Here is a 19953-nt window from a genome sequence, read left to right on the forward strand (position 1 = left end):
AATTGATGATGTGAGGTCACACACATGTATATATGTAGCAGAAGAATTGAACACGTCTCCCCTTGTTACTAAGACTCAAACCTCACAACTTAGAAATAGAAGAGTTTGTTTTTTTCCACCAAGAAAATCTTTTATGTGTTGTACCACAAAGCAAAGGGCAGGTTATGACTTCGAAGTACCTTCCTCTTAATGCTTATAGCAAGGAGTCACCAAGCCACCTAGGCTGGAAAGAAAACAAAAAGGTATTCATGTGTCTAAGCCAAAGGGTGAGACTTTCTCCTTGGTACACCAGTGTGGGCATCTGACAAAGCCACAAGAGTTCTTTTATTTTTATGTTTTTGTGCATGGTGTATTTAGTAAATGAAAGGATTTGGAATTTCGAAAATATCTGATTCATATGGATTGAGGGATCTGGGGCTGTATAGGCCGTGCCTTATGCAACTCTGGAGTACATACAGCATCCACACAACTTCATTTGGAATAAGACTGCCGAGGATGCTGGTCCTGTTAAGATTCCTCACATGTGGGGTGAGGTAGTATGTGTGAGCGTGTATTGGAAAGACCAGAATAAAGAGATTGATGAGATAAATAGCAGTGGATCATCAATAGACACAACACTTCACCCGTGAACTTGCTTCTGTGGTTCATCTCCAACACCAGTACCTGTGTGTTTGGATTTCCTTTCACCCTTTTCACTCACCCCCAAGCTCTGGACAAGATATCAAGGCCAGGGCTCCTGCCCCCTACTTTATCTTGGTCTTGAGATGTTTGGAAGCGAGGATATAGGCTATTGAGATTCCAAGGGGAAATAGAATCTATCCTACAGGGAATCTGAAAACAAAGAAAGGGTGTGGTTTTCAAGTCTTCAGCCTTGAATAAAAAACAAAACAAAACAAAAACAAAAACAAAAAAAAAACAAAAAAAACAAAACAAAACAAAACAAAAACACCACCACCACCAAGTATCCCTGGTGAACTCCATGTGCTTTTATTACGTTGATTTCTAATCGAATCTCTGCTTAAGGTTTTAATTCCTCTGTGAGCAGAGCTACCTGTTTTTATTTAGTGTGTTCTTATTTGCCCAGTTTCGGCCTCTGAGGTTGTAGAATAAAAATGAGACCCAGTGGGAAGCTGGCCTGCCTGAGAATACATTCATTCCTGTTGATCTGTTTTGCAGGACAGTACTAATTAATTTCTTTGCTGTCACCATCATATGTGAATGCCATTCACAACTCGTACCTTAAATATTTATAAAGGGAAGGAATATAGCTATAGAGGCAAGAGCAGTTTGCTACATTAACCGAACAATGGTGTGCAGTGAGTCAGAACTGCGAGGCTATTGGAGAGGACATGAGGATTACTAGGCAGTGCTAAGTGGACAGAAGCAGAAGCTAAAGGGAGAAGATTGCCCTGGCTCTGAGAAAAAAGCAATTTCCCCTTCAAATTTCTACAACATAAAATGTGTCTGGACTGAAGGTCAATCAGCTGGCACAGAGTTACAGGTGTCTTTATGGAAAATGTGATTATTTCATTGTCCATAGTAGAAAAGTGAGCACATCAAGGGGGAAATGTTGAGACTCAACCTTTTTTTTTCTTTTTTAATTAGATATTTTCTTCATTTACATTTCAAATGTTATCCCCTTTCCTGGTTTCCCCTCCAAAAACCCACCCTCTCTCCCTCCCCCTGCTAACCAACCCCCCTATCCCTGCTTCCTGGCCCTGGCATTCCCCTATACTGGGGCATAGAACCTTCACAGGACCTAGACCTCTCCTCCCATTGATGACCGACAAGGCCATTCTCTGCTACATATGGAGCTGGAGCCACAGGTCCCTCCATGTGTACTCTTTGGTTGGTGGTTTAGTCCCTGAGAGCTCTGGGGGTACTGGCTGGCTTATATTGTTGTTCCTCCTATGGGACTGCAAACCCCTTCTGCTTCTTCAGTCCTTTCTCTAGTTTCTCTCCATCTTTAATGGTACCTTTAGAATCCAGTGGAGAAGTGTTTGGGGAATATTTCCTCAGCCAACATTGTACATCTGCGTCATAATCCGCAACCAGCTATGTGTATTTTCCCAAGTGTCTGCTTGCGGTCATGTGTAGAAAAACACATGGGTGTAACCCAACAGTTTAACTAAGGCCACATGATAGCCAAGTTCCTAAAGCCAGGACAAATGGACAGTTGCTTGTCCATGAAAGGATGGCTGAGTAGCTTAAAGTCCTTAGGAGATTTCTACCACCATCAGGGAAGATGTTCACTATCCTTGTACACATATCCCCTCCTAATCTTTACATTCAATAGGCCAAGTGTTTGTGTAGGAGGTAAATCCAGTTGTTCTAGTGGTACTGCTAAGAGGAATTTAGCTGAGTAATCTCTATAACAGTTAGATCATCCTGAAATCTCGAGGTCCCCTGACTTATAAATGCACTGTAGTTGAGCCAAAAAAAGTTGGAATCACCAGTTTATTTATATAATATTTTTCAGATAAATTAGTACATTGGGAAAAGCAGGGTGGAAAAAATAAAGTGGATCCCCATTTATAAAGAACAAAGAGAGTGTGTGAGTAGGTGTCTTCTAAAGAACCTCTTAGAAAGAAAGAAAGGACCGGGAACAGGACAGGAACAGGGCTCCAACCTTGTGCAATGTGGGGATGAGGGTAGCTATGGGGGTAAAATCTTTGCTCTTGATAGTCCATAGCCAAGCTCAGTGTTTTCCCTGGAGTAGACATGAGACTTTATGTATAGCTTCAATGTATTATTCTTTCTTTTCTTTCTTTTTTTTTTTTGTTTGTTTGTTTATTTTTTGAGACAGGGTTTCTCTGTATAGCCTCGGCTGTCATGGAACTCACTCTGTAGACCAGGCTGGCCTCAAACTCAGATATCTGCCTGTCTCTGCCTCCCAAGTGCTGGGATAAAAGGCTTGTGCCACCACCACCCAGCATACTATTCTTTCACTGGGATGCAAACAAGAAAATTTATGCAAAGGGAAGTTACTGATCATCCTTCGAGGTGTAGGCGAGAAGATACATTCCCACCTGGTCAGGGACAAACTCCCCCTAAGTACAGGACAGTAGGGGACATGGGTTGGCTACTTGATGGTAAGTTATCATGATCTGTTATCTCAAAAAATCAGACTCTCAGGCTTGACATACAATAATGAGAGGGGGAAAGTAACAGGAGATGGTACTGACATGAAGAAAGTGAGTTTTACTTGTGTAGACTCTGGCATTCATTTATAAGGGAGGACAAAATTGCCAGGTCAAGCAAGGTGTGTGTGGGGGAGGTGATAGACACTAAAGTTTCAAGTGCACTTGAAATTATACCATGAAGGAGTTGGACACATTTTCTTTTTTAATGCTGAAACAGACAGATGCAAAGCAGTGTTATTTGGTTCCACAGGCTGTGCTTTCATTCAGAGCTCTAACTCACCATCACTGTTGCAGATAGGTGCTATTATATTCCTTTCCTGACAACTTCAAAAGCTCTGAGGTTTAAATGAACCAAAGACCTGCAAGCATCAGACTTTCAAAAATAGGCCTAGTGTACCAGTTCCTAATTGTTTCTGTTGATTTCAAAATAGAAACTTTCCATTGTGATTTATGACATGCGTTAAAATAGTTGCAGATAACAACATAGAGCCAGTACTCAGACTTCAAGGCTCCTGATCACAATGTGATACTTCTCTAGGGAAGCTGCCCAGGGCAGAAAATAATCATAACACAAATGGCACAAGAAAATCTATATTCAGACATTTTCCCCTGGAACTCTGAAGTATGTTAAATACCACTTAGAATTGAATGGAGGCATTTGCAAATAAGTGGTCTTTATCAAGTGTCAGCCATCTAGGATTCCAAAGATGTGTGTTTTCCATATGGTAATTAAAAAAAATTGCTTTGTAGTTACTTTTTCCCTGAAGAGTAATACTGCAGCAGATATTGCCAGATATGACCAGTTTCCTTCCTATGCTGTGCCATTCCTATGTCCAAACATTGAGGCCATGTGACTTGAAAATGCGTTATCAAGTTCAAATATAGCTTTCCGTGTTGTAGTTGTGTCCTTTTCTGTGAAGATGTATGCTGACTTTACTGCCACTTGGGCTGGGGGGGAGGGGGGGACATTTCCCATTCACCTTCTCATTGTCTCAACTTTGGGCCCCTATTCTGCCTGTTCTAAACCTGGGACCTTAAAACATTAAAAATCCTCAGGAATCCAATTCAGGAAGTAGCTCAGTTGAACTGCCAATGAACACAGGATTGGGTATAGATGGTCCTCAATTTGTGGTGCTTTCTTCATGGATAGAGACCAAAGCAAGACCCAGGGAGCTCCTCCCACCTCGACAGCTCTGTCCCTGAAGTGTAGATGGGTGGTTACTCTGTGAGTGAAGAAGTATCTATCCAGAGTAGGGCTCTTGCCCTCTCTCCTCTGTGAGAGAAACCCCATTCACCATGCTGCAGGAACAGTCACTAGCTTCTGGGGAGAGAGGTGGGCTTCTCAGAAAACTGTGGAGAAGATGCTACTGCAAGTCAGATTCTCCTGATAACTCATCTGCCTCTTGGTATCAGTGAAGGTTTAGTGTATATCTGGCCCTCAATAGGAGAGCCCTTTGGTGCCCTCTCTTTTCTTATTTGCTCCCTTCTTCTTCTGTTCCTTCACTTCTCTTTCACATTCTTTTTACTCCATGGTTATTATTGCTATTCTTTACTTTCCTCTCATTGCTTCTTCCTACTCCCTCCCCTTATCCTTCCTCCCTTCTCTCCTCCCTCACTTTTTAGCTTTAGACAGATGATTATCAAAAGAAACCTCTATCAAAATTCTGAGTAAACATAAGCTGAAGAAACAGATCAGGGGACTTGTACTGGAAAAAATAGACTCTAATAAATGGCTTTGAAAATTAATTTAACTATTAGGAAAGAGAGAAGGAACAAGTACAAAAGAAGTGTAGAGACTCATTTCCATAGTAACTACACTAGGATATCAAGCCTCTTCCATTCTTACAGAAACTTAAAAAGCTTTCAAAGGGAAACCACAATATGATCTAGCCACTGTGAAGCCAATGGACTTTGTTCACATAAAATTATTGATGTTAGAGTTTTCAGAGAAATTCAGAAACCCTCTGTCCTAAAAATATTCACAGATATAAAAATGTCACAGAGAGAGAGAGAAGGGAAGCAAGGAGGAAGTGGGTGCCCAAACAATCTAAGATGCCCAGTAAAGAGGTAGGCATTATAAAAACAACTCAGTAGGGACCATGGGGCTGCAATGTACAGGCTGCCTGACTTCATCCTCAGAACCCACATGAGATGAAAGAAAAGACCCTGTTCTAAAACTTTTCCCTCTGAACTCAACAGTGCTCTCACATTGTAGCAAGCCCACATTCATAATACATGAAGAAGATATATTAATAAAGTAAATTTTAAAGTACAATAACTGAAATTAAAACTTTCCTAGTGACTTTTATCTTTTTTCATTAGAACATCAGATATAAACAATGTTTCAAAATAAATTGAAGCGACAGAAATAAGTTTAAGTGACAGAAATAAATATGAAGGAGAAAAATTAAACCAAGTTTTAGAGAATAGCAGAATGTTATCAACTACCAAATACATGCACAAAGAGAATGCCAGAGCTGACAGGAAGGCAAAAATCAGAGTATTGCAGATCTAAGAACTGAATAAAAAATAATTTATGAATTGAATAAAAGCAGTTACTTCTAGCAATATAAACTTCACACTAGGGAATACTGTGATCATCCCATTTAAAGACAAAGACTAAATCTCAAAGCAACAAGAAAAAAATTATCTATTCTATATAAGGTGTCCATAAGATTAGTAAGAGATTCCTTAACAAAAGCAGTGGAGATGAGATGAAGAAAAATGTCTTTAAAATACTGAAAAACCAAAGGCAAGCCTGTTACTTAAATTACAACCTATATACACAGAAAAACTGTACTAGGAAGTTGTAGGAATTCCAGTCACCACCCACACATAAACCAAAGCAAAAATTCTGTAATAAGCCATAACGGAATTCAACTCTGAAGTAAAATAATACACCTTTATTGTAAAATTATTCTTACATTTATTAGAGATAAAGTAGGATCAGTTACATTTTCTCCTGATAGTTTTAGGATGAAAACTGCTATCCCTGCAGTTACCACTGAGGACATAGCTGAATATAATTTACACTAAAAAATGAGCAAGAACTACAGTATATAAGACAAACAGTCAAACACACCAATCAACAGCAGCAGCAGCAGACACTGCTACCCTTGATCTCAGCCAAATGACTGAGGGTACAGCTGTGATATTAAAAATGAGAGACACATTTCTAAGTAAGGTAACATACAATACTCAAGACAAGACATTCAAAGAAAGCTTTTTCTTATTAGAAAATACTTTTACCATAAATATGATCAAGTTTTTATTAAAAACTTGGGGATTTACAAAGTGGAATTAAAATTTAAAATTCAATTCAGCCTAACTATATTTTCTGCAAGATACTAGCTTCATAATCAAAGACATGCATAGGCTGGTATTGGAAGTATGAAAAAGTTTTGGTACTCTGTAAAAAGAGTGTGTAGGCACTGACATCAGGCAAAGAAGATTGCAACTCCATTGCTGTTATTCAAGACAAGGAGGAACTTTTATGTTTTCCGAAATATATAAACACATGAACTAGAGATGACACTCATTAGCATACAGAAAGAAACAGTACCAAAATAGAAGAAGCACAATAAGAGAATCAATCTTCTAAAACTGTTGCACAGTGATGATGTTGCATATTGGGAATCCACATCTGTACTGGCTAGTTTTGTGTCAACTTGACATAGCTGGAGTTATCACAGAGAAAGGAGCTTCAGTTGAGGAAATGCCTCCATGAGATCCAACTGTAAGGCATTTTCTCAATTAGTGATCAAGGGGGAAAGGACCCTTGTGGTTGGGACCATCTCTGGGCTGGTAGTCTTGGGTTCTATAAGAGAGCAGGCTGAGCAAGCCAGGTGAGGCAAGCCAGTAAAGAACATCCCTCCATGGCCTCTGCATCAGCTCCTGCTTCCTGACCTGCTTGAGTTCCAGTCCTGACTTCCATGGTGATGAACAGCAGTATGGAAGTGTAAGCTGAATAAACCCATTCCTTCACAACTTGTGTCTTGGTCATGATGCTTGTGCAGGAATACAAACCCTGACTAAGACAACATCTATGGTGGACATGATATCTTAAGTGGATCAGCAAGGCACCTGATGCCTGCAATAACACTAAAGCAATCAGAGGAAGCAGACTTTTAACACCTCATCCACACCAGGAGACATGGCAGCCATTCACATTGTGCATAATAATCAGCAAATAAAACTTTACCAGGGAAAACCATGTTTTACAAATAACCATGCCTAGTTAAATTTTAAAATCACATAAATACAAAAGTCACTTGTCCAGTGAAAAGGTAATGAGGTAAGAAATCAGTAAGGGGGTGGTGGTGGTGTGATAAATGTGTTCTAGACTAATCAAAAGTAAGCTTAACAAATGAGTTAAGGGGTAAATCTCAGGGGACCTTTGAAAAACCAGTCACAAATGAAGATATGAAGAGGATATATAAAAATAGGTGGGGTAAAGAAAGCAGCACCCAGAGTGGAATCCAGAGCTGCAAATTTCCACCTTAAAATAAAGAGATCTCAGGCTGGTGAGATGGCTCAGCAGGTAAGAGCATTGACTGCTGTTCTGAAGGTCCTGAGTTCAAATCCCAGCAACCACCCATAATGAGATCTGGTGCTCTCTTCTGTTGTGGCAGAAGACAGCTACAGTGTACTTATGAATAACAATACATTAAGATTAGGGCCGGAGAGAGTAGGGCTGACTGGAGAGAGCCTAAAAATTCAATTCTCAACAACCACATGAAGGCCCACAACCATCTGTACAGCTACAGTGTACTCACATACATAAAATAAATAAATAAGTTTTTTTTTAATAAAATAAAGAAATCTCAGCCGGGTGTCTTGAATTGCCATCTGTGAGACTTAAGGGGAGAAGAGAAAACCAAAGTCAAAGCAGGCAGATAAAAGAAAACATTGAGAAATTGGAGCAGAATTAAACAAAAGAAGAAAGAGCAAAACAGTAATTGTTATATAAAAGGCAACAAATGTTGACAGTGAAATATTATCCAGACTTGAAAATAATGGAATACTGATACAAGCTAGAGAATGGAGAGATAATGAAAATGTTATTCTGTATGAAAGAAGTCAGACTGCAAATGCCATATAATGTGTAGTTTAATGTATATGGAATATCAAGGATATTTTTGCCCAGAGACATAGAAACAGACTTGCTGAAGTCTTTCTTGAATATTACCAAAGAAAGTGAGCAGTAAGTGGTGATGGGTACACGTTCTCTCATTAGATGAGAAAATATTTCAGTCCTAGAAATGGGTGTTGCTCATACCACTCCATGTACTTACAAACGCTCCTGGCTAACCCACTTTAAGTAAGTTTGTTTGGTTCACTTCAGTACATTTTAAGCCAATCATTGTGGCTCCTATATTAACAAACTAAAAAATTAGCAAACTAGAAAAAAATACAGATCATGAGAGTTGAATCAACCAGAGAAAAAAGTATTTCACATACTTAAACACCTACAAAAAATACAAAATTATGAATATTCAGAAAACTAAAGATTAATGAGAATTTATATAAATTGATAGATTTTTTAGCCATAAATATCTATGGCTATACTTGTACATAATAAATATTACAGGGCCATTTATTGGAAGCAATATTCTAGAGATGGGATTTTTTTTTTTTTTGATGTGCCTGAATAACTCTGTCATGGACTAGTCAATGGTGGATTGGTAGCTAGAGTATACAGAGCTCTGGTTTTATTGGAGGAAGTATCCAGCAGGAGTCTCCCTGGAAGAACATAGCTTGTTTTCTTGCTCTCCTTTGTTATTCTCTCTGCTTCCCACATGTCCCAAGGCACCAGCTCTGCTCTGTCACACCCACCAGTGGCCAGGATGTCCTGCTGGACTCCAGCCACAACAGTGGTAAAAGCTGCCTACAGAACGAAGCCTCCAAAACCATCAGCATAAATGAAATTTTCACCCTTTGAAATTATTACTTCAAGTATATTTTTTATAGTTACAACAACTGACAAATGGTGGCAAAGTATTTGCCTTCTTGCTAAGACTGGAAAAGAGAAAGAATATTGAGTCCCATGTACTTCCTGAACAGACTGAAGAAGTCTTCAACTGACACCATAAATAAATGAGTTAAAATGTTCACAGTAAGAAAAATATGGTTCCTGTGTAGAAACAAAAGGCCTCTCTGTGTGAAATATCTCACCGAATCTAAAAAAACTTGCATAGTTAGGGAGTTCAGTGATGTTTCAACATGGGAAGAAAATATAAGTCTATTACATCATTCAAAATCACACAAGTAGATTGAAACCTAACAAAGCACTAAAGGTTGCTGAACTACTGTGAAATGACTGTAAACATCCTGATTGTAGACAACACAGCAAAGATATAAATGCATACCATGTTGAAACAGGTTTATTTTGCTGCAAGTAAAAACCCAAGCTTGGGGTTTTGTTAGGGCAGGCAGGATGATTCAAAGATTAATACAGAAAGACAGACACTGAAGGGACCAGGATATATTTGAAAGAAACTGACATTGAAACCACAAATGGGAAATGAAAAAAGGATAAATTTTACTTTATCAAAGTGAAAACCCTTGCTTTGTGGTGAAGAAAACCTTCAAAATAATGAATGACTAAGCTGCAAACTTAAAGAGTCCTTGAAAATCATATGTTGACCAAGGACCAGCCATCTTAAAAATGGGTCATATGAAACAGTCCAGTTGACAACTTGAGAGAACTATAGAGATATGTCACTGAACAAGATATTAGATGGCCAGTTAGCCCCCAAGAGAGTGTCCAACACCCTATACCATTAGCAAAACACAAATTGAGTGAATATGAATTGCGTCATTTTCAGCAGAGAGACTAACATTATTTGAAATGTGATATAAAATCAAAATACATTTTGGATACAGGGGACAATGAAGGTCAGACATTGCTAGAGAAAATTATATATAGTAATTGATGTGACTAGTAGCTTATGATTTTCTGAATAATAAATCTATGCCTGCCATATTATATTCTAACTCCAATGCTACTTTCTGTTTTAGGGATCTAAGACTATGCCCAGAAAAATGCTATGCCACTGCTATTTACATAAAAACTACAGTGACACAGATATGTTTTAGCGTGGAAATGGGAGAAATTAGCTACTTAATAAGTAACTGTATGCAGCCATGGAACTGTGTTGACTCCCATGGATTAAGAGAGGCATCCCCAGAGTTTCAAGCTGATGGGAGCTTCTGCTTCAAAAGTTAAAGACTGCAGAACTCTAATTCTTATGACTTATTGACAGAACGTAACTATGGGCACATCTCATCTTCTAGTCAGGTGTTAACACACAGCAGGAGGTAGGATCAGTAGGGATGTGGCTAGACTGGATCTTTGGGCCATGGGGAGTTCCTAGATTTTTTATCAGAATACATGTGAATCTGGCGCTGGAGAGATCGCTCAGTGGCTGAGAGTACTGGTTGCTTTTGTCTGGCTTCCAGAAGATCTGGGTTTAATTACCTGCACTCACATGGTGGCTTACAACTACCTGTAACTCCAGTTACAGGAGGTCCAGTTTATTCTCCCAGACTCTGCTGCTACCAGACATGCATATGTTACAAATATGTAAAACACCCATATCACATAAAATGACGATACACAAATATTTAAAAAGGAAATACATGTGAATCTAAAAATATATCAAATCAAGTTTAAAAGATTAAATTAAAACAAAACTCTTTCTCCTAACACTATTAGATCTTAATAATCCTCTCTATATAATATTGCTATGGAGAGTATCGTGTACACGCCAGGTAAGATGAGCTGGTGTTTATCAGTGTCAGCAGGAACCTGAAGGAAGGTAGCATGTGCAAACAGGAATGTAGCTCAACTCCCAACAGTAAATTATCACTATGATTACATTAGTTGATAGCTGTCTACACTTATGCTAATCTACTTTGTATCATGACTCAGATTACATGGCTTTGACAGAGGGACTCACACCCCCTGGGCAAATATGCTATGGATGTTTGCAATCAGTTATATAAAAATGCTAAGATTTTATAATAATGAAATTGAAGAATGCAGGAAAGGAACTGATAAATAAAATATACAGACTTTTCTAATTGGTTAAAATAAAATGTGAAAATTAAAGAGGAACTAAAATCCCAAATAAACTTATGACTGACTCATAATAATGACGTGTTTTCAGCTTTGGTTCAGAACCTCCTAATATCCAATTTATTAAACATCTTTACTTAATAGACAAATAAGTGGTTTCTATAAATAACAGAATACAGAGTTAATAACAGGAAACAAAGAAACTCACAAGAACAATTTTTAGGAACACACATTGTTCCAAAAATTCCAGGGCAAGGGATTCAGTTTTGCAAAGAGAACGCGTTGAGACACTTTTCCTTTAATAATACAAGTTCCTTTCTGTTTCTCCAGTGAGCTCCGGTGTCCACAGTGCTATGCTCTCACATCTGAAAAGCCTATCTATGGTTTTTGTTTTTTGGCTTTTTTGTTGTTGTTGTTGTTTGGGGTTTTTTTTTATGGACTTTCCTTGGTCTCCCTCAAGAATGCTAACATAAAGATGTGATTCATGTGTCCAACATGTCAGTCTTGAACACTCCTGTTTCTTACTTCATGTTCTTCCAAAATATAACCACCCTTAAGGCACCCACATCCCCTGTGCAGTTTTCAGAGATATTCAAAGGCTACAGTTGTCCTCATGCACCAGGTATAGTTTCTGTTTCAATGTGCCTATAGATGGAGGGTCCTCCCATTCCTCCTGGGACTCTGAGCTACTGTGATACTCAGCACGGCTTCATGATAGCTGACATAGAGCAGAAATATGAAGGATAGTGTTTAATTGAAAAGTGTGTGTGTGTGTGTGTGTGTGTTTTAATGAGAGATAGATACACAGACAGAGATAAAGACAGAGAGACAGATAGTCAGAGATAACACAGAGACAGAGAGAAAGAGCATAAATATCATTATTCTTCAGGAATGTCATTCGATGTACTTTTCTGATCTACATGGAATGACATTTCTTCAGAACCCATTCTTCAATGAAGGGCTTATCCACATGGCTGTCTACAGTAATCTAAACCTTCTGAGGCTTACAGGTGGTGTGTCATCGACTGTCCACACAGTAGGAATGGGGTTTGCTGGAATGGAGAGCACAGGACAGATGAACTGAGGGTCAGGGTGTTCAGTGTTCCTCTGTTTCATTGGAGAAATTTGCTGGGATTCTTTCCAGCTTCTGGAGAGGTCCATGGTAATTACAGGGAATAGAGAGACACACAGGAAATCAACTTGGCTTGCTATCTTCCCATTTCTTAGATTCTGAGAAATATCACTGAGGTTCTTTTTCTTTTTTTTTTTTTTTTCAGACCCTTGCTTATCTTCAGAGAGGAACCCTGGATGTGCCTGGTAGATACCATCTATTTCAGACATGTTTTAACCTTCTCAACAAAGTTCCTCAAATTTAGAGCATGGAAATCCCCACGTAGACATGACCATCCTTTCAAAAAAAAAAAAAAAACAATTTAAGTCAGATTTTCATGTATTTTATTCCTGAGTGCAAGGGAAAATATAGGATTACGTTTTTTTTTTTTTTTTTCTATAGAGGTGCAACTGAGATATAGATATTTGGAAAGTTGTTCAAGGAATGTTTTGAAAGCTGAATCTCAAACTTCACCACACTTGTAAGAAGGCTCGAAAAGAGAAAAGCCCATTGCTCCCCCTTCCTCACCCTAGAAATCTGCGTCTTTCTGCTTCGTAAGTGTTGGGCTGTTTAGCATTGGCATTGATGTTCACAAGGAATACCTGCCAATGCAAGTTCTGCATCCAAAGAAACTGGCTGGCTCCAGATGAGTTTCAAGTACAGAAAAGAAGAACGGATATAAACCTGAGCTCGGCCAAATTAAATTCTTCTCCCGTGCCCCTTTGTGGCATATTTTTACAAGCCTATATGTGATCTACTTAAGCAATGGTCTTCATCTTTGAGAGCACTCCATCTCTTTTTTGCCTGTTTGTTTGTTTGTTTATTTATTTATTTATTTATTGGTTTGTTTGTTTGTTTATGATGCTCCATATGGTCTTGGTGCTGGATAACAGACTCTCTTCTGTTTCTGTCTCTTTTCTGCATGTGATGGTACACACTTTCTCACACAACTCTGCCACTGCTCCTGAATTGGCTTCATAGGAAAGTCCTCTGTGTAGGACAAAGAAGGCCCTTTTCTGGTGGTTATAAACACATGGCAGCAGATACTGTAAATAGAGATGTTGGAAGCCTGAATCTGCTGCTTAAGACCTAGTGCTGGAAGTCCCCCTTAGCTGGCATTAACTGGCATAGTCATGAACCTGATTGCTTTGGTCTTTTCAGTGTTACTGCATTAAGGGAAAAAATCAGTCTATCCCTTTCTTCAATCATTAAACAGCTTCTTTATAAGGACCAGTACTAGGTACAAAGTGGCTCATATATAGAATGAGCATCTGTGTATGCTCTTAACACTAGTTCACTAGTTGATAATAACTATCTTTTTAAACATCAAACACACACACACACACACATACACACACACATACAAACACACATATTTTGGTCCATCAAACCGAAGGTGCCAATGGAAAGAATTCTGCTTAAAGAATCCATCCCTGTATCATACAGAAGAAGACTTTAAAAGCATAGTGATAGAAGCAGCCCCTAGTTGTAGAGCTGAGCTGTGGAGACTTTCAGCTCTCTACTCAGTGTAGCACTGCCCATGTAAGTGCTATGTACCCTGCTTGAAGCATCTATGAGAAGGTGATGGTGGAACAGGTACAGCAAACATTAAGAGCCATGCTTTCTATATGCAGGTGAAACTTTCCTGGAGGGTACAGGGATTCTGTCAAGATGCCATCACATCATCGATGATTCTTATGTCTGAAGGTGACAGGCTGCCTCCTGCCTCCTGGACACTTGCTAGGAGCCACCCTTGAAGCCTTGTAAGGTTCACAGCAGGGCCAAACAGAAAGTCCAGGGGAAGGTGTCATCTGCACAGTATCTGGACTTGTTTAATAGCATATTTCGTAGGAGTCCTTACTTCCATCTTATATGAAACCCCTGGTGTCTTTGAGCTGGCTGGCAATAGGAAAGAGAAAGCACAGCCTGGCAACATTCCTACATTAGAAGCAAACCTGGAGGTTTGGGCAGAAAAAAAAAATATCTGCCTTGAATATAAAATAATCTTTTCTTGCATTTAGAGGACAAGAAGAAAAGCAGGCTGAACCACTGCTTTAAAACAATGCTTTCATGGAGTCATTAAAAATGAAATATGGACATGCACAGCAAAGAGCCAATAACAGAGATGGTAAGATCACAGATTCCCTTCGGTAATTAGCATGTGACCATGCAGAAAGATTGATGATGAAAATAAATGGAACAGACTGGATACTCAGAAAGTTTAGAGTTGCAGAGGAGGAGAAACAGCGTCTACACACACAAACATACATATTTCATACACAGTAGCATAGCACATTCACATGTTTACTGACACACAAAGAAACACAAGGCACATGGCATGCAAACACCACACACACACACACACACACACACACACACACACACGGAGCACAGAACATGACATACATGTCAAAACAGAAAAAACTCTAAAATTACAATTGAGATAATAGGGAATTCTTGAAGAAGGACGTGGGGAGAAAAACAAGAATGGTGGAGCATAAGCTTTGGAGCTTTAGAAAGGAGGACTGCAAAGAAGAGTGGAGATGGGCAATGTGCTGCCTACATGGACATCTTAACCTTGGCAAAGTAGCCTGTTTGTAAAGAGGCTCAGAAGAGAAAGAGAATCCAGCCTGTGCCCAGAGAGGCAGCTAAGGACTATCATTTTCATTTGTATGTCCAGGCAGCTGCTGTGCTTTATTGAGCCTGAATAAAAGGAATTTTGGCTGGAGAGATTATCAGAGATTAAGGCCAATGGCTTGTCATCCTGAAGATCCAGGTTACTCCATTCTCAGCACTTAAATAGCACCATATAACCGTCTGTAACTCCAGTCCCAGGGGATCTGACACCACTATCTGACCTTCTCTGGCACCTGTTCACATGTGGTACATATACATGCATGCTGGCAAAACATTATACATTTAGATAAGATAGAAAGAAAATCCATGATCCATGCATTTTAAAGAATTGACTGAAGGGATTTGATCATCTAGCTAGACATTCAAGTGAATAAATATACTGCAACTTGCAGTATATGAGATCCTACGGAACTCCTCATGACAGAGGCTACCCTGCTTCTTCTTAGTTTGGTGAGCAGCTGGGGAACACATTCTTACTATAGCCACACACACTCTCCTGTAAGCAGGTTTCAGTCGACAGTATCCTCCCTTTTCTTTTGAACTGTGCATGTTTAATTGGCACATAGTAACTATATATATGTATAGCCACCATGGCAATATTTATGTCTTGGTATGTAATAGTTATCAGGGTAGCTGGTGTACCCATCAGCTCCATCATTTATCATATTTCTGTGTTGAGAAAATTCACAATACTGCCTACTAGCTATATTGAAATATTCCATTAATTGCTGTCAACAGAGCTATACTACTATGCTACTGAGCATTTAAATGTGTCACATTTATTCAGTTTGCTTATGTCCAGTACCCATCCCTTGTGCAACTCTTTCTTCTCAAGAAGGAGTCTTCTTACTGATCAAAGTTTCAAATCAATTTAACCAAATTTTAATCAATTTAACTCCATATCACTTCTAATATATATGGATACTATGGCTTTCTTTGGTGTTGTCTTCATTCAAAATATAGCAGGTATGCTTGCCATACCCACTCCAGTGGAGTCTGTGTGACAAGTCCAAAAGCTAGGCCACAGTTCTGAGGCAAAAAGTTTCACAAAAACTGGTCTTCTGGAGATTATGGCATCCTATAACATGCGTGTGGTCCAGATATGTCCTTGTGATAGTTGGTGAAGGGTTTAGTGTGCTTTCTTTCAGTATTGTTTTAGTATAAGTGCTTCCAAGGAATGATTTGACAAATAGCTAAGTTAGATTGAACATAGCTTCCTGGCCTCCACAAGTGTCCCAATATCCCAGGCAATTGTTGAGCAGACCTTGGGCTTTGAATTTTATAAGAATGTTACTTATCAGATGAAATGCTGGCAGTGTTGATAGAGAGATAGTGAAAGAAATCAGGCATTGCAGTTTATTAGATAGGAGTAGAAATCTCGGGGCAAGTTCTACAAAGTAAACTTGGAATTCTCATTACAGTCAGGTATGGCAGACTATATTACATATAAAAAAGAAAAGTTGGCTGGCTCCTCTGTTAAATGGAGATTCCGTATCAATACTTAGAATAACAGCCAAGTCACTACCATATGCAGAAATTTACAATGGTCTAGGAAGAAGGAGGGTTGTGGTTTAAGAAGGAACTGGAGTAAATACTTAGAATAATAGCTGAATCACCCCATATACAGGAATTTACAATGGCCTTGGGGGAAGGTGGTTTATATAATAAACTACAATTGGAACTATGGCTAGGGCGTGAAGCCCTTGCCCCTGGCTTCTAAGAAAGAGCTGACCTTAGGTAGGGCTGATTTATTTTTTGCATTTTTTTATTAGATATTTTCTTTATTTACATTTCAAATGCTATCCTAAAAGTTCCCTATACCCTCCACCGGCCCTGCTCTCCTATCTACCCACTCCCACTTCTTGGCCCTGGCATTCTCCTGTACTGGGGCATATAAAGTTTGCAAGACCAAGGGGCCTCTCTTCCCAATAATGGCCAACTAGGCCATCTTCTGCTACATATGCATCTAGAGACACAAGCTCTGGGGGTACAGGTTAGGGCTGATTTTTATCTCAGTTGTAAACATTGCCTGGTTCCTGTTAGCTGGTATGCATGCATTTATCTGTTTTGTGTCATTATGCATCAGATGACTTCAATGTACCTTGGCAGATGTGTCACCTAACTTTCTTGTTTTCTTCTGTAATATAAGTCTGATACTTGCTTTGAGAAATTATATTCAGATTTAACACTCTCTTGTGTTTGTGTCTGTCATTCGCCGACTCCTTGCTTACCTGAGTACCACAACTCTGATTCTCCCTGGGTTGCGGGACACTGACTGAGTCTGCCTGTGGCATATGCTGACAGAGAAATCAAAGTCATGAATCAGTTCTTCTGAAGATCTACTTAACCACTTATGCCTTCTAAAAGCACTTCTACCTCATATTCAAGAGATTGAAGAGTCTAGCCTTTCCAAACAACATTGGTTGAAAATGCCAATGTTGGATGTCTGGAATTACTTATTATCAAATAACTGTTAAACATTCTCTCTCAACTTGATTCTTTTTTTTTAATGTACTAAACCAATGATTGAGCTTGGTTCTTTTTTGATGACAATATATATTCCATATCAATATCTTTTGGGGAGTTAGGATAATGCAACTCTATGATCTAAATGAGTCTAAATATCCACTAAACCTTTGCAGGATCAGGAATGTGTCAGTTACTGTAAATACTTACACTTTAAATGGAGCTTTACATAAAAGTAATATGTGTATAAATAATATAAAATGAATATCTCAAATGCAGTTGAAAGGCTAACTTATTGATTTTGAAGATCAATGACTATTTCTGAAATTACTTAGTAGCTGTTCTTTTCATAACAATGCAGATAACAAATCCTGCTTCAAAATATTAACTACCTATGACTGATATGAGGATATTTCCAATTCTCTAATCTTAATTATATATATAAATGATGTGAATAAAAAAGATAGTATTGGCATAGTTTAAATGCATTTCAGAAATCATTTAGAAGTGGTGTACTGTTTGGTAAAGGGAAAGTGATAAACATACATGGTTCTATAGTGGGAACTGGCCTCTTGTTTGGGAATGCATTTTCATTACTTTAGGTACTGTGAAAATGCAAAGCCATGCTGCTGATGTTCAGCAAATTCTGAAAAGTATACACTGTCATATATGATTCTCCAAGGAGGAATCTTCCTAGAAATAGGAATTTAGAAAATCATGCAAGTCTTAGAGCATGATCCAGGTAAATCGTCTTCACATCCTCCTGGCAGGTGAGGTTCCTGCTCCCTTTGAAACAACATTTCCTTAGACAGTGTTGTCCTCTGAGCAGCTCCCAGCAAGCACATTAAAGCAAAGATCAGGTAGATGGAGGAAGGAAAGGGAAGTGCCTGGAATAAGCCAATTGTACAGACAGAATTTTGTATCTTACTCCAATTTTTTAACAATATAAGGAGAACCCACACATTAATGATGTGTTTAGAGTTTAGAATATTATTTAGGTCATCACAATGTCATTAATATTCATTAATATCCTCTTAAACTAATAAAGGGGAGAAAGTTTTGATACAGACATGTACCACCAATAAAACCCATAAAGGTGGTACCAAGTCTCATGCATAGCTGCAGCAAGAAGTCTAGCCTATCTTCATTTTACTCTTGCCTTGGATGGAGCTGTTAGATACACCTCTATGGAGCTGAAGTTACCTCAGCAGCTGGAAAACTTCAATGTTCTCACAGTATTAATTCTTCCTTGTATTTATTTGTCTCTACTTCCCTTAATATCAAAATCCCAGCTCTTCCAGCCAGAGATATTTGGTGACTTGCACAGTCTCTAACACCAACTTTAGGTCTTCCTGCCTCCATTTATTAATTTGCAGGTTTTAGAGTCCTCATGCTGATTCAGGGGCCCTCCCCTTCACACCCTGTATGTGTGCCTAGGTGTATGCTATCAGAAAGTTCCATTTAAACTCCTTGCTTAATCATTTATCAAAAAGGTACTTCATAAATTTCTAATCATGATCATTTGTTTGGACTTCATGAATGCAGAAAATATGGTGGATATTTAGTACCCACAGTTGTGTTTAAAGCAACTTGATAACATGGGTACATATTATAAAATGGGAAGGTCTCATAAAACATGTGGCCTTGGAGAAAGTACTTCTAATTTTTGTCTTTAAGAATCTATAGACCACAATATACTGCTGTTTTGAATCTAGGGAAATGACATCTTAATTTTATAAGTGGTCCAGTTTGTACTATCTTCAAAATTCAAAAACTTCCATAAATACATTTCAATGAATAATAAGGGTAATAATAGGGTCTCCTGTGTGGTTGGTTAAATATATTAAAATGTTTCTGTTCACATACTAATAAATGTGGGGTATACTTTTCATTAATATTGTACTAACTTTGAGATGTTCCCACAGAAAGGTGATTCAATATTTTCTTAGAGAAACAGTGTTGCTTTACCTACACCGTATGCATAGCCAGGCTCTCTCCCCTCTCTGGAATAAAAATAAATACAGCAAAGACATCAAGAAGGACAGGTGTTACAACCACTTGCTGCTTTAGAATAGCTAAGCTCTGGGGCTGGTGCAATGGATGGGTTGTTAAGAACACTTGCTGCTCTTGCAGAGAATGTAAGTTAGATTGCCAGTATCTTCATGGTGGTATATACCCAACTATAACTACAGTTCAAGGGGATATGATACCTCCCGCCGTCCTTTATGGTCAGTATATGTCAGTGGTCCACTTATAGACACATGGGCAAAACACTCACACACATAAATTAAAAATAAATGTTTAGAATGATCAGTTCTGACTGCAAACATCTTCCTATAGGTTTCATTTACTCTAGGACAATAAACTTAAGAAATAATTCCATATTACTGAAGCACACGGTTGCATAGCGCCTGATGTCACTGCAATGGTTTGTATTTCTGATCAACTAGACTGGGTTTGGAAGCACCTAGTGAATATTCTGGGTAGGTCTGTGAAAGAATTTACAGATGGGTTTA

The 19953-nt window shown here is 38.6% G+C and overlaps 1 protein-coding gene across 5 annotated transcripts in view; it reads right to left on the bottom strand.

Moving 5' to 3' along the window:
• The window catches only part of Csmd1 (CUB and Sushi multiple domains 1), a 1642848-nt gene that overhangs the window by 1335208 nt on the left and 287687 nt on the right, over positions 1-19953 (bottom strand). The gene's annotated exons all lie outside the window — the stretch shown is intronic.

The sequence above is a fragment of the Mus musculus genome, chromosome 8 (assembly GCF_000001635.26).
Source record: "Mus musculus strain C57BL/6J chromosome 8, GRCm38.p6 C57BL/6J".
Taxonomy (NCBI): domain Eukaryota; kingdom Metazoa; phylum Chordata; class Mammalia; order Rodentia; family Muridae; genus Mus; species Mus musculus.